General features: G+C 37.2%; 1 long non-coding RNA gene across 1 annotated transcript in view; it reads left to right on the plus strand.

The window, feature by feature from the left end:
- The window catches only part of LOC125246447, a 61,414-nt gene that overhangs the window by 27,440 nt on the left and 17,601 nt on the right, over positions 1–16,373 (plus strand). The window lies entirely within an intron of this gene.

Genomic DNA, 16,373 nt, shown 5'->3' on the forward strand with positions numbered 1-16,373 from the left:
TCAAAACCAAATACATTAACATTGGCATATCAATTAACATGCCAAAACTACTCGGAGAGTTGCATTATTGAAATATATAATTCAGTCATGAAAGTCTAGGGCTGCGTTCCACTCCACTTTTAGACAAGCATTCGTGAAATTCCCTAAGCACTTCGTGAAGTGGATGAGGGAAGTTTATATGGACAGAACCTCGCTCCCTCGATTTTGACCAAGGGAGCGAGTCTACTTCATATGTACACTTCAGGCAGCTCCATATACCACAATGCAACACGATTGTGACGTCACCGCATATTGCATTTAATTTACCCCACCGCAAACAACTCTGATGCAGTGCTCAGCGTAAATGAGTACATCCCCTTTAAAAAGTAACATTTTAAACAATATCTCAATGAACACTAAAACAATTTCCAAAATGTTAACAATACACAGGTGTATCGAATCATGATTCGGATCACGTGTCAAACCGCCAAACTGCTGAAATCACAATTTTGGCACTCCGAATAGCTGATTTGACACGCTGATTCATTATGCTCCGAAGCTTCCTGAAGCAGTGTTTTGAAATCGGCCATCACTATATAAGTCGTTATTTTTTTTTATATTCTTGTCGCTTTATAATATTAATATTGAACCACTGTACTCACATGAACCCTATGCAGGCCTCATGGAGCCATCAGATTTCAACAAAAATATCTTAATTTATGTTCCGAAGATTAACAAAGGTCTTACGGGTGTGGAACGGCATGAGGGTGAGTAATAAATGACAGAAGTTTCTTTTTTGAGTGAACTAACCCTTTAAATGCTCATTGGTCTGTAATATTTCAGTTTTCTCAAGTAATTGCAGTGGGTTTCAGACATGAGGTTGTACCATGTCTTTCACCCTCCTCTCCAGTGTTGACATACTTTGATGAAACTCGTCCCATCTCTCGTCTCCCCTGCAGCGATAGATTAAATGTCACAGGGCTTCTTGTAGGACAAAATTCTGGTGTTTCTCTCCTCAACTGAGTATATCAGCACCTCTTCACCTTCACATGAGAGTTTCTGATATATTTCTAATCCTGCTATGAGTGATAGAATAACAATGAAGTTTGCTCTAATAGTCACACTCCAGTGAGGACGTCTTTGTGTCCTTGACTCGTGTCTGATCTGCACACAGACGGTCACACAGAAAGTACAAAGCTCCGACTGTCAGCCAGTGACGTTTGATCAGAAACAAAGTTAAAAATGTCATTAAATTGCAGGTGAAAGTGAAATCATGGTGTTCAGTGAGGCTTAAAGGGATGCAAAAAATTCGAATAATAATGCAAATTCATGATCATGTTATTCCAAGCCTGTATGACTTTCTTTTTCTGTAGAACACAAAAGAAAATATTTTGAGAAATGTCCCATTGTCCATACACAACATTCTTTAAAGGTGCCCTAGAACTTTTTTTTTAAAAGATGTAATATAAGTCTAAGGTGTCTCCTGAATGTGTCTGTTAAGTTTCAGCTCAAAATACCCCATAGATTTTTTTTAAATACATTTTTTTAACTGCCTATTTTGGGGCATAATTAGAAACGAGCCAATTTCAGGTTGCGGCCCCTTTAAATCGCGTTCTCTGCCCCCTCCCGAGCTCTCGACCCTATCACAGCATAAACAAAGTTTACACAGCTAATATAACCCTCAAAATGGATCTTTACAAAGTGTTCGTCATGCATACTGAATGCATGCGTCGGATTATGTGAGTATTGTATTTATTTGGGTGTTTACATTTGATATTGAATGACTTTGATAGTGCTCCATGGCTAACGGCTAACATTACACACTGTTGGAGAGATTTATAAAGATTGAAGTTGTGTTTATGAATTATACTGACTGCAAGTGTTTAAAAATGAAAATAACGACGGCTCTTGTCTCCGTGAATACAGTAAGAAACGATGGTAACTTTAATCTCATTTAACAGTACATTAGCAACATGCTAACGAAACATTTAGAAAGACAATTCACAAATATCACTAAAAATATCATGATATCATGGATCATGTCAGTTATTATTGCTCCATCTGCCATTTTTCGCTATTGTTCTTGCCTGCTTACCTAGTCTGATGATTCAGCTGTGCACAGATCCAGACGTTAATACTGGCTGCCCTTGTCCAGGGCTGGACTGGGACAAAAAAATGGCCCTGGCATTTTTGCTCAGACCGGCCCACCACAATCGGTTGGACACCACCCACCAGAGTATTACAATTAATTGGTAGAGTTATTAAAAGTACACTTAGTAAGAGTAGGATTTCTAGATGGACAATGTGCTCCATGATATAAAAGCTAGTTAACCCTTAGAACGTGGATGTAGAATACTGATAATTCTGTAAAGAATTAAAAAAAAAAAAAAAAAAATTCCAATGAAACAGACAGCAGAAAAACTATAATTTACAATTACAAATATACTTTGTTTTAAAGAGCACAAACCCCTGTTTAAGTGTCAAATATTTACCTCTCATTGTTTAGATACTCCCCATTAAAAACAATGAAAAATAAAACTACCAAATTACTCACAAAAAACGTCCTAATAAAATGATATTCATGTTATTCACTTGCCATAAACAACCAAGTGTTCATACCAGAGTAATAGGGTACAAGAGCTACAAAACATAACTTTTTATAGCTGAAAAGTGAGATCTAGTAGACCATTATCACGACTAACAGCTATAAATAGACACCTATAGTCTCGTTGTGAAATAAACACATCATCAGTAATATTACATTATAATAATAACCTGAATTTTTTTTTTTTTTTTTTGAAAAATCAAATTGCATCATTTCAGGTTTTTCTATGAGAAAGGCCGTTACTGCATAAGTGAACTCTGATAGCTACAAGGGCACTGCTAACTACAAAAAATAACTTTTGCTGTGCTATTTGACTTTAGCTGACTGAGTGACCAGTGCAGTAGGTGACAGTCTGACTTTATAATAACGACGACGATTATGTTGTCTTATAATATTCATTCATTTAAGCATCATCGTCGTCGTCGTCGCATCATGAGTCCCTCGCTGTTAATCATGTAACTACCCTGCTTACCACTTCTATTATACTCTCCTGCTTGTCCCTCATTGGCTTCACTGTCAGACACCTGCTGCTCCTCTGCCTTACAGGTGTCTCCTCCATGTTCTTCTATGTTCACCTGTTTTTGCACGTCAGGTACTGTAGGTTTGGAAACTGAAGCTACAGTAACTGCACTAAACATGCCAGTAATTTTTGCACGTTGAGGCATCAACCTCTAAATTTTTTTATTTTTTTGCCCGCAACTTCTCCGCACCCCCCTTGCACTTGCGCTTTTGTTTCTCCATCCTCCTAATCCACAGATGTTCTGGCGAAACAGAGGGGACGGGCTGGAGTCTGTTAAGAGATGTGATTGGGCCAGCCCAGTGTCAGTATGGAAAATGAACCAATGGGCCGCTGTCCCTGCTTTATGGGCCGGTCGTTGGCAAATTTTATGTTTATTAAAAAAAATCATATCATATAGCGGCCCCGCCCTCAAGTGCGTCGGCCCACCGGGCATTTGCCCGGTATGCCAGATTACCAGTCCAGGCCTGCCCTTGTCTAATGCCTTAAACATGAGCTGGCATATGCAAATATTGGGGCGTACACCCTGACTGTTACGTAACAGTCGGTGTTATGTTGAGATTCGCCTGTTTTCCGGAGGACTTTTAAACAAATGAGATTTATATAAGAAGGAGGAAACAATGGAGTTTGAAACTCACTGTATGTCTTTTCCATGTACTGAACTCTTGTTATTTAACTATGCCAATATAAATTCAATTTTTAATTCTAGGGCACCTTTAAAATATGTTTTTTGTGTGTCTAGTGAATTAAAGCTTTGGAATGACAAACGTAACAACGTTAAAAAAAAAAAAAAAAGTTTTTTTTTTTTTTTTTTTTTTTTTCAACCTGAGTACATTCACCCTCCATAAAATCTAAAAATGAGCAAAACAACATATTTTAACTGATCGGTTTCTGATTAATTCTACTGAGAAAGCTGGACATTCTGACCTTTGAGTACTGTGCTGAATAACAATATATCATTCGGTTGCCGAAAGCAGCACTTCTTTTTCCAATTACACATATTACTAACACAATCCTTAGTAAATTAGCAGGTGAAGCATGTCTCAGAGCAATATATTATTGTAGGTATTTTTGAGGGGAACTATTTAAACAGTGTTTCTGAAGTCACAAAGGTCAATTTGCAACTTCAATCAAATAATTTTAACAAATGTGGCATTGCAGTCATGTATTACGTACCATTTTCTATTGAAATCATGCATAACTAATGATTATCTATCATTTCAATATGTTTCAATTTATTTTCCATTTATAATTAAACAGCTGGGGGTCTGAATCCCACATTAGGAAGCAATGGTTAATAATGGATGACCATTACATAACATTAAAATGGTCTTTAGAATTACATACTATTAAATAAATCATTAGAAATCAGTGATCCTGTGGGAAACAGCCTCATTTGATCTCAGTCAGATGCATGTATGTGAGACTCATTAACTGAACGCAGCACCTCTGACATGTAATGAGCAGTATTTGACTTTTAATGATGACTTACCTCTCCAATGGTGTTATTCCAGTCTAGACTTTGTTATGAAACAAAAATAACCATGAGAGAATATATGGAAACATGTCTGTTCTCAGACATGCAATAACGTGAAATATATGAAGTATGTGTAAAACTAATAATGATAATAATATGTAGAAGAACTTTAGGTAGAAGATAATTGGCAAAGATAAAAATCTAAATTTGCTCTCTTCTGCATTAATGCCTTAGTTTTCACACAGCACCAATGACAGCAGCCAAACACGAGCATCACTGAGATGTGACACTGTCTGCTTGTTAAGTCGTGACGTAAGGAGTGTTCTCTACTCATTTTCCCAGAGTCTATTAATGCCTGCCCACTTTTTCGCTGGCATTGGTGCAGGAGTATTTTTTCCATTCATTTTTTCCCATAAGGATTTGGAAAAAAAAAAAAGTATTTTTAATAAGCAAGCAGCTACGAGGGAACTCACAACATTACAAACTTTTATTTTAAGCAAAAATAAAAATATATATTTGAATATTAGACAAAAAGGCAAAGGCCAAGAGTGTGTACAAGGGTGTGTGTTGTTTATTATATCTTTATAAACAATATATTTTAATTTTATTGTAAAGTATGCATTATACTCTTTTGCCTTGTTGTGACTCTCTGATTGGTGCAATTTTGTACTGCATCATGGGTAATGTAGTTTTTTAACTGTTTAACCCTATTATTTAAAAAAAAAAATATATGGTGAAATAATGCAAATAAATGTCTTCAACAGAAGCATATACCATCGATTAACAACCTCGGAACTCACAGAGGATTTGTCTTTAAAGGGTTAGTTCACCCAAAAATGAAAATTCTGTCATTAATTACTCACCCTGTAAAACCTTCATTAATCTTCAAAACACAAATTAAGATATTTTAGTTGAAATCCGATAACTCAGTGAGGCCTTCATAGGGAGCAATGGACACTTCCTCTCTCAAGATCCATAAAGGTACTAAAAACATATTTAAATCAGTTCATGTGAGTACAGTGGTTCAATATTAATATTATAAAGCGACGAGAATATTTTTAGAGCGCCAAAAAAAATAAATAACGACTTATTTAGTGATGGCCGATTTCAAAACAATGCTTCAGGAAGCTTCGGAGCACAGATGAATCAGTGTGAATCAGCACCAAAGTCACTTGATTTCAGCCGTTGGCAGTTTGACACGCGATCCGAATCATGATTCGATACACTGATTCATTATGCTCCGATGCTTGCTGAAGCAGTGTTTTGAAATCGGCCATAACCAAATAAGTCGTTATTTTGTTTTTTTTGGCGCTCCAAAAATATTCTCGTCGCTTTATAATATTAATATTGAACCACTGTACTCACATGAACTGATTTAAATATGTTTTTAGTACCTTTATGGATCTTGAGAGAGGAAATGTCCATTGTTCCCTATGGAGGCCTCACGGAGCCATCGGATTTCAACTAAAATATCTTAATTTGTGTTCTGAAGATTAATGAAGGTCTTATGGGTGTGGAACGACATGAGGGTGAGTAATGAATGACAGAATTTTCATTTTTGGGTGAACTAACCCTTTAAGGGTGCAACTTCCATATGGAGAAAATGAATGTTTTTACTTCCGGAACCCGACTTTTGCACTTAAACGCTCAATGAAGTGTCTTGGAATGTGCAGCATTATTCAATTTGTTGACGTAATTTCAACTGAAACAGGAAGACAGGGCAGGATATATCGAACAGCCCTACCCCCTTAGCTGATAGCGTTTCGTTTATATCACAGCTTGGCCAGAGCCGCTGAGCTCGGTAAAGCTTTGGTTTCCTTTTAATCTCTAAACGTTTCTCCTCATAAACTCCGCTTTATCGCTTTAAAATACAGCATTCTGTGCAGAATTCAAATGGATCCAATACATTTTATTGTCTGTGCCAACTCGTGCATATGACCCGCTCTGTGCTCTCGTGTCTCTGGACCAGAGCAGACTGTTCTCGCGCTGCGGTGTTTCACGTGACAAACGGACTTCATTCTCATCAATGGAAAGCATATTTACACTGTCTGAATTGTTCCCTATCCTGTATATAGTGCATTTATGTGCTATTCACCATTTAGAAACTTGTAAATTTGTGAACGTGACCGATTTCAGCCGATTTCAGGAGGGGGCGGGACTTCAGATTCTAGAGAGCATTTGATTGGACAGAAGATTTGATGAGAAGCTGAAGTGCGATTTGATGTCATGGAAATCTGTGATCCATTTTAGCGGAAGTGAAAGAAGTTTTGAATGCTTATATCTCCTAAATGTGAATTTTGTCATTGTTTTGGAACACACCAGCTAACCTTAAGGCTAACATATTAATAATAAAAGATAAAAAACTTAAAAAATTAGATTTCAGGGGGACTTTAACAGCTGTTTGAGCAGAATTTATTCATATTACACATTTAAGTTAAGCTTTTAAAAACTGCACACTGCAGTCTCTGGGCTCACAGTGTCCCAGACACTAATATTTTAACAATTCATAAAAGATGAATCTGGGCCATCTGGGATTTCAGTATAGAAATAAAGGTTACAATCATGATTTTTCAGTAGTGTTACAGCACACTGTGAGTGCATATTAGCACCATTGGTAACACTTTACAATACGGGTTCACTAATACAGTATGTTTAAATTAATGCATAACTAATGCACAGATAATCTTGAATTAATATATGACTCATGAAGAACTAAGCCATTTGTAAATGACTGCTTCAGTAATAACTAATAAAGAGTCTATCTGATTAATGCTGTTAATTAAATGTGTCATCATGAAATAATTCCCTATCAGCATGTTTAAATGAATCATTATCTAATGAAATGCAAAGATATCATTACGTATCAGTACGTATGGCTTTACTTGTTGCGGAACTAATTTTTGCTTGTTTAAATACACAGACAGAGTAATCAACAGAACTAAGAACAGGTGAGAAACTAATGAGTAACTATGGAAACTATAATGACTAGGAATAAAGGCAAAACAGGAATAGCGAAAAGTAAACCAAAACACAATGAAACTAAACAGATTTAAACATACCCCTAACAGTATGAAAATGTCACATAAATGCAGTAACTTCAGGACCAGATTAGAGCATAGGTGGACCAGAAAGAGAATTTTTATTTAAATCACAGTTTAAAAAGGGGCTAGTTGTCATGTTTCAATTATTATTATTATTATTAAATCTCATTATTAAAAGCAGAAATATATAGTGTTGACTGAGTTTAGATCTGTTCTTTGTCACAAACATCTGCTGGTCTGCACTCCTCTGCTCTGTGAGCTACTGGTTGGATAAGAGGTTTCACTCGTCGTTTTGCAGCTTGTTGTTTTATCGTCTCTCATGACACGGGTCATGAACCAGCATCAGAGAAACGGCATCCGGAAACACGGGGGTCTTTTCTGACATCACCTCACAGAGACCTGAAATCCTCTGATGGGTGTCACATTTATGTGGAATCCCCACAGGCCTGATGTCTACAGCATCTGTAAACATCCACACACCTGTGGTCTGTGACTAAAAGGGGTTTTATTGCTTGACACTCTTCAAGAATCATGAATTATTTAGGAAAGCCTGCTGTAAAGATCTCACTCTTCAGCATGCAGCTGCCTACTTGAGACGTCCCTGTGAAAATACACCTCTGGTGCTTCTCATTAGGTGGATGTGCTGACTGTGGAATGTGGATATGTGGTATGGGAAATCCTGATCAGAATATACTCAGCACACTTTTGAATCCGGTCAGATGCTTTCTAGTACTTCCCATATGACATACAGTATTTTCTGCCTGCCTGACAAGAAATGAAAAAGAATGAAAGACATATTTTGATATACATATTGTATTCACTGAAAACATTCCCCTCTGCTGTAGCTCTTAAATCTGTTTTTTTAAATATTTTGTAGTGGAAAAACTAATTATGGCTGCTGTGGAACACAAGTTAGTTGACTCTTTATGTACCTTAATCAAAAGATATAGCAGAATCTGCCAACTGCCAGTGGTGAAACATCTTTTTCCTCATATGAATTACTGCTATTGTCCAGTCAGGTGAAAGTTACAAGTGACAGAGCCATTATTCCCGCACATAATCGGTGACAAACACGTCTGAATCAGCTGGATAAACAATCCGCTCGGTGTAAAATTCTGACATGAGATATCGGAAGTTAATTGCTTGTGAAAAATGTTTCATCAAAGCACATGTAGCGATCGGGTGTTGTCAGGTATATAGTGAACGTGACTGTGCGTATAATGAACTTCCTTCAGAGGCCTTAAATTTGCATAGTGAGGCACAAAAATGTTATATTGATTAAAGTTTCTTCTGGCAGCGTCATTTAAGCCCTGTATGCAGAGGCAGGACACACCGTTTTGGTCACAAAGACCTTTTTTTTCCCCAATCACAGAGCAGTCACTCATGCAAACAGGACTTTTCTCTTTGCTAAGTCAAGCAGCAAATGTTCAGCTTTGATACATTTTCAATTTTCCACTTCCTATCTTCTATTTATGGCATGCATAAATCATAAGTGAGCCGTGTTACTTTCCAAAAACGTCAAGAAATGAAATAGCACACGCACATAGGGAATTCAAACACACTAAAATACAGTAATGATATCTGCTTTTACATACTGCAGCAGTAGGGCAGCCGCTAGTTACCAATTTATCTGCTTTTAACTGTTCAACATTTAACTGCTCATAAATGTATAAAATGCCCCTTCACATGTCAAACTTTCAGTGAAGATTTGAATTTGATATTATTATATCATGACTGTGATGCTATACTGAAGGAAATGATGAGAAAACTTAAAGGAGCAGTTCAACCAAGAAAGAAAATGGAAAGTTCCTCACATGATGTTATATATAATGTTTTATTGAGATTGACAGCATTCCGTTAGAATTCATTATTTTTAGGCAAACTCTGAACTGTCCCTTTAACTGAACTGTAGATACCTCAAGACATAATAAACAGCACAATTGCATTATATAATGATTGTTGATCTGTATAAATGGGTTCCCTGAAGGTGTCTGTTAAATTCAGTCTTGGATTGAGTTAACCTGCATTGCTATAAACGGCCCTGACTAACACAAACACAAGCTTGTGGCCTGTAGGAGCTCAGAATATATGAGAGTAGTGAGATGTGGCCGGACTGCAGTAATGAGAACACAGACGTTCCCTCAGAGGACTCTGAGGTCTGAGACATCTGCCACCAGATGCTGAAATGTGCTGCACAAATGAGACTTTACATATGCGTACTGAGTTTTTTATATGCCTGTCAGGGTATATGAATCAGATCTTAAAGTGGTTTTCGTTGCTCTTTGGGGACGGATAAAACAGAATGAAAGTTTGAGAGAAACTTTGTATTCTGAGAGCCCATCACTGTTTTTAACAACAGGATTTCCTAGAAAATGGATCTATAAATAGATTCCCATATGTGATTGAAGTTTTATAGTAATTTGTTTTCTTGGAAGTGGAGCTCACAGTGAAATGTTACATTTTAAGGTTTCTTACCTGAGCAGGAAAATAATCTTGGGCTACCATAGCATCAACCTAAAGCCATCATTCTCAATCACAAAAGGCCACTGGGTAACTATTTAGTATTTAATTTAGAAGACATGTAATTTAACAGCAAATGTCAAAATCCTGTAGACCTGCAGAGCTGATTTGTGTTTAATTTGACTTCCTACTTATATTCAAACAGCTTCAGGTTAAAAGAGAGTCAATGCTGTTTATAAGATTTAACATTTGAAAAAAGTGGAGATATAATTAAAACACATTCACATGATCATTAAAGTAATTAGATTAGTGAAATACTGTCACATCTGTTGCACCAGCAGAGGTGGACTGGGGAAATAAATAAAATAAAACAGTACAGTATGTCATTTTCTGCTAACATTGCAGCAGTCTGTGCAAACATTGCTCTCCACGGTGGTCATACTGTTCTGTTAACATGAGATAATGGAAATAATCCGCTCAAAACAATGTATTTAATTAGAAACACAAAGGGCACATTGTCAGTGTGGTGTGGATGAGTCAGTTATTTAATCCTAATTGGTGTTTCATTCTTCAGATATTATGTAGCCAACAGCTAATATATAAAAATTGGTTGTAGCAAAGAGCTTATGAATTATAAAGCTTTTCATGCAGTTCTGTCTCTCAGCCAAAGTCTGACTCTACAATTCAGTTTTCAGGTTCAGGTTCCTAGTAAATCAGAATTTGGATTCAGTCTTAATAAGACGAAACAAGAACACCCTAAAAGGCTTTGCTTATTTTGACCTCTTTATTTATTACCGTAATAATTCTCATTGATGTTTTTGCCTTGCAACATTAGATCATAGATATTCATGTACAAACCCGATTCCAAAAAAGTTGGGACACTGTACAAATTGTGAATAAAACAGAATGACGTGGAAGTTTCAAATTTCAATATTTTATTCAGAATACAACATAGATGACATATCAAATGTTTAAACTGAGAAAATGTATCATTTTAAGGGAAAAATAAGTTTATTTTAAATTTCATGGCATCAACACATCTCAAAAAAGTTGGGACAAGGCCATTTTTACCACTGTGTGGCATCCCCTCTTTTTTTTATAACAGTCTGCAAATGTCTGGGGACTGAGGAGACAAGTTGCTCAAGTTTAGGAATAGGAATGTTGTCCCATTCTTGTCTAATACAGGCTTCTAGTTGCTCAACTGTCTTAGGTCTTCTTTGTCGCATCTTCCTCTTTATGATGCTCCAAATGTCTTCTATGGGTGAAAGATCTGGACTGCAGGCTGGCCATTTCAGTACCCGGATCCTTCTTCTACGCAGCCATGATGTTGTAATTGATGCAGTATGTGGTCTGGCATTGTCATGTTGGAAAATGCAAGGTCTTCCCTGAAAGAGACGATGTCTGGATGGGAGCTTATGTTGTTCTAGAACTTGGATATACCTTTCAGCATTGATGGTGCCTTTCCAGATGTGTAAGCTGCCCATGCCACACGCACTCATGCAACCCCATACCATCAGAGATGCAGGCTTCTGAACTGAGCGCTGATAACAACTTGGGTTGTCCTTGTCCTCTTTAGTCCGGATGATATGGCATCCCAGTTTTCCAAAAAGAACTTCAAATTTTGATTCGTCTGACCACAGAACAGTTTTCCACTTTGCCACAGTCCATTTTAAATGAGCCTTGGCCCAGAGAAAACGCCTGTGCTTCTGGATCATGTTTAGATATGGCTTCTTTTTTGACCTATAGAGTTTTAGCCGGCAACGGCGAATGGCACGGTGGATTGTGTTCACCGACAATGTTTTCTGGAAGTATTCCTGAGCCCATGTTGTGATTTCCATTACAGTAGCATTCCTGTATGTGATGCAGTGCCGCCTAAGGGCCCGAAGGTCACGGGCATCCAGTATGGTTTTCCGGCATTGACCCTTACGCACAGAGATTGTTCCAGATTCTCTGAATCTTTGGATGATATTATGCACTGTAGATGATGATAACTTCAAATTCTTTGCAATTTTTCTCTGAGAAACTCCTTTCTGATATTGCTCCACTATTTTTCGCCACAGCATTGGGGGAATTGGTGATCCTCTGCCCATCTTGACTTCTGAGAGACACTGCCACTCTGAGAGGCTCTTTTTATACCCAATCATGTTGCCAATTGATCTAATAAGTTGCAAATTGGTCCTCCAGCTGTTCCTTACATGTACATTTAACTTTTCCGTCCTCTTATTGCTACCTGTCCCAACTTTTTTTGGAATGTGTAGCTCTCATGAAATCCAAAATGAGCCAATATTTGGCATGACATTTCAAATTGTCTCACTTTCAACATTTGATATGTTATCTATATTCTATTGTGAATAAAATATAAGTTTATGAGATTTGTAAATTATTGCATTCCTTTTTTATTCACTTTTTTGGAATCGGGTTTGTATTAGACCTCCTGTTCATACTAACTTAGATCACTGCCATGCCCGCTTCTCTATATATTTCCATCTGAACTTGTTTATCTTCAGAAGAATTGTACAGATTTCTACAGAATTCTGTGTCAGAAGTCTTGAGGCTAGAAAGTAACATAAATAATAGTCGTCACCTTAAATTATACACTGCCCTCCAAAAGTTTGGAAACGCCCTAGAAAAGTGGGGTTTTGGACAATATTGGCATGAATCCTTTGTAATTTGTGATAATTTTGCACTGATAAGGGACAACACAAACTACGAAAACATATTTTATTATATAAACAGTTTATACATAGAAAAAAACTTAAATTTTCGATTCATCAAAATATCCACCATTAGCAGCTATCTGACCTAAACTAGGTTCTAATTGGTTCATTGTATTCTAAACTTGATTGGCAATCAGTTGTTGAAGCTATTAAGGTGTGCTATATGCTGACCCAAAAATCTTTTACAAACCTGGGCCAAGTTTAAACCAGTAACCAGGCATCACAGCTGGCAAAGGGGCATGTCTGACTTTGACTATTGCCATTATTATGTCATCAAAATGAAAATTATTATTGGTCATCTTCAATGATAATGTCAAGTTACTGTAATGTATTTGAAGACTTCAGATGCAAAAGCCTCTAAGTGCCTTCTGAAATTTTCTTTTAAAATGAGCATTTTTTATCAAGCTCGTATGTTTAGGTTCAGTAATTTCACTTTAATGGAAATTAATAGGTCCTTTTCATTGCCATTAAAGTGACATAACTGAACATAAACATATGAGCTTGATAAAAATGCTCATTTTAGAAGAAAATTTCAGATGGCACTTAGAGGCTTTTGCATCTGAAGTCTTCATTTGCACCAAAAAAAAAATGATAAGGATTTATGCTGATATCGCCCAAAACCACACTTTGCCAGGGGTGTTTCCAAACTTTTGGAGGGCAGTGTATACATTGTTTTTTTTCCAGTACAGATTGTTTCAAAGCAGTAATAAACAGTCAATGCTGCAAACTTCATCAAATTCTGCTGTAAAGCTCTACAAGACAATAATGTCATTATTCAACTGAAATCAGTTCAGTGTTGATTCAGTTCAGTTCTATAACTGTAAAGTTCCCATTATGAAATAAGTTCAATTCAGCTATATCAAATCTGTTCAGTGTTGATTAAGTTTAGATCAATAACTGGTTGAATCAGCAATAAAGCAGTGCTACTGAAGACAATAGTGTTCTCAGTTCAGTTCAAGTTTTTGTTCTCATCCAGTAGTGTCAGTGCAGTCAAATCAATAATATAATATTACTGAATATGAAGTGTCTTTTAAAATGGCAGCCAAAGGCAACATTGGCAAGGAACCCAAACTCCATTAGGTGACAAAAATGGAGAAAACAACCTTCAGTCTAGGAACCAGTTGAACAAAATGGCCAAATGAACGAATATGGTGTGATTGGCATTGGCACATTGGCATTTACAATTATAATAATGAAAAACAAAAAAAAAACATTCTGTGCTTCTGCTTTGGACTTTTGCGTCACCCGGTTTGGCTTTAACAAGGTTTCCTGCTTAATCAACTGTGACGATATGTCAGCATTATTTTGAGCTCTGCGTGTGTGTCTGCACACCAGTGGCATATGATGGAGTCGGCCTGATGCTGCCAAATCGAGCAGGGCAAATAATTCAAAAAGCGAGTGAGAAGAACAAGATAATGAGGACCTCCACCAGGAGGGCGGATGATGTGGCGCATAAAAACAGAGAGGAGCCAATATAGCTGCAAAACTATCACAATGATTTTCACTTCAAACTGACTTGAGATCTGTTGCTTTGCCTGTTTGGTGAACCAAAAATTACCAGGTGCTTATTATTGCATTTTACGTCTGAAATACTTCTATCGTAAAAGATGGATTTTTTGTTAAGTCAATATTCCAAGAAGCTGACAAATTCTTTGCAGAATATGTTCGTTCATGGCTGCATGTGACTGGCTAGTAAAAGCAGTTTCTTTCAAGATAGCAACCAAAGGCCTCTCTGTAAAGCCAAAGTCACCAAAAGTCTTCTTGTGTCTCAGTCACACACAGTAATGAATGCATTTGCTCGTCATCATTTATTCATCATAAAAATAATTTGTTTTTCTTTCCACCCTTCATTTTGTTGGCCAGATGTCTGATTTGTCCCACATGCGATGAGATTTCAGGGACTATTATCCATTCCGGGATTGTTAACGTAAGACCGACTGCGTCTCGCTTCCAATTAGACTAATAATGTGTCCGATAGCAGCAGTCAATCTCACCTCGTCTCCTCCATATTTGTTCAGTCATCATTAACACACCATTATGTTCACTGACCACAAATAGAGCACGTATCGACATCTCCCAGTCTTATTGTTTTTGCTTCGTTGTCTTCAGAGGCACATCAGTTATGTTTCATTAGCCTACCTATTGAATGAAGCCTGAGGCTGTTATTGTTTCATATGATCGAATCGGTACTGTAATGAAAGCGCAACATACAATAAATGTATGAGGTGTCGAGTTCAAAGGATGTTCATGAGGAATATTCTCCTTCTTGTTGGCGGAAATAATGGTGCATTTGGTTTAAAACAACATGAGATTACTGGTATTAATAAGGCAGATCTGAATGAACAATTAATAAATCCTTAGCTAGCAAATGTTTAATATCAGTATGCCGAGTCTCACCGAGGGATTCAGACCAAGTTCACCTGACTTGAATGTTGAGCTCTTTCATTCTGATTGGAAGCCCGTTTTTCACCCACCACATGAGTCCAGCACCTGAGAGGCATGTCAATAGTGAAGAGCAACCACCTAGTTCCTGTTCAATTTAACAAACACACAAATGTACAGTCGGCCTCGCTTCCAAACAAAGCCGGTATTGAAGGATAATTTCAGCAATCAGCTTCGCAGAAGCAAATTACCAATGTGTTTTCAGCGGCTGGTTCATAATTCACATTATTGTTATACAGAACAGGTAATTAAAATGTATAAAGCCAGATTATGTTAAGTGTTTCATGTCTCTGTTTGTTAGTTAAAGGCGTGTGGTGAGAAACGGAGGTCTGGTTCAGCGAGCGTCGTGTTTTCTCAGCTATGTACTTTTGTGCTCTTGTAAGTCACTATGATAAGAAAAGCATCTGCTATGAACATGACCGTGAATATAAACACACTGTTTGAAAGACATTTTGTCATCTTATGCAGGAGGAATGGGAAGTTAGTAGGTTTATAATTAAAACCAACATGATTTAGTTCCATGAAAATATAACAAGAGGCACGCCGCTTGTAGCAGTTAAATCATTTGAAGCTTTTCAGTCTGTTGTCTCTCTGACCGTGAACAAGCCCACGCACATGGACGTCTCTGGGGGTTCTGAATATTACAGGTGTGTGTTGGAGCGTCCAGCTCTTTTTCTGATTGCTGCGCAGTCGAATGCCAGACGTCCACCAGCCAATGTTCCCTGCCAAAACAATTTGACTAGATATCCTGCAGTATGCATTGATCTGTAGCAGACCGTTGCATTTCACCATCACCGCTTTTCATTTGGAACAAAATAGTGCATTTAAAAATATTCCATTAAAATCATAAAGTCTTCAGTCTTTCTGTTTATTATTGCACAGCATTAAAACACAGTGGCCATCTGCTTGGTTTTGAGTTAGTTAAAGGTGCTAAAGAGGATGTTTTGTTTTATACATTTTTGCAATATTACTTGAAACTGTCTTTACTAACTGATAAAAGACTATTTATTAGGTGCACTGAAAGGAATAATATTAATATACATCGTCTGTGCACGAGGTAGGGCCTTAAAAACATCAGCCAATCGTTTACGCGATCATCGCGTAAGCGATTGGCCCTCTGGCTTGTCAATCACTG

This window comes from Megalobrama amblycephala, linkage group LG14 (assembly GCF_018812025.1).
Source record: "Megalobrama amblycephala isolate DHTTF-2021 linkage group LG14, ASM1881202v1, whole genome shotgun sequence".
In the NCBI taxonomy this organism is placed as follows: domain Eukaryota; kingdom Metazoa; phylum Chordata; class Actinopteri; order Cypriniformes; family Xenocyprididae; genus Megalobrama; species Megalobrama amblycephala.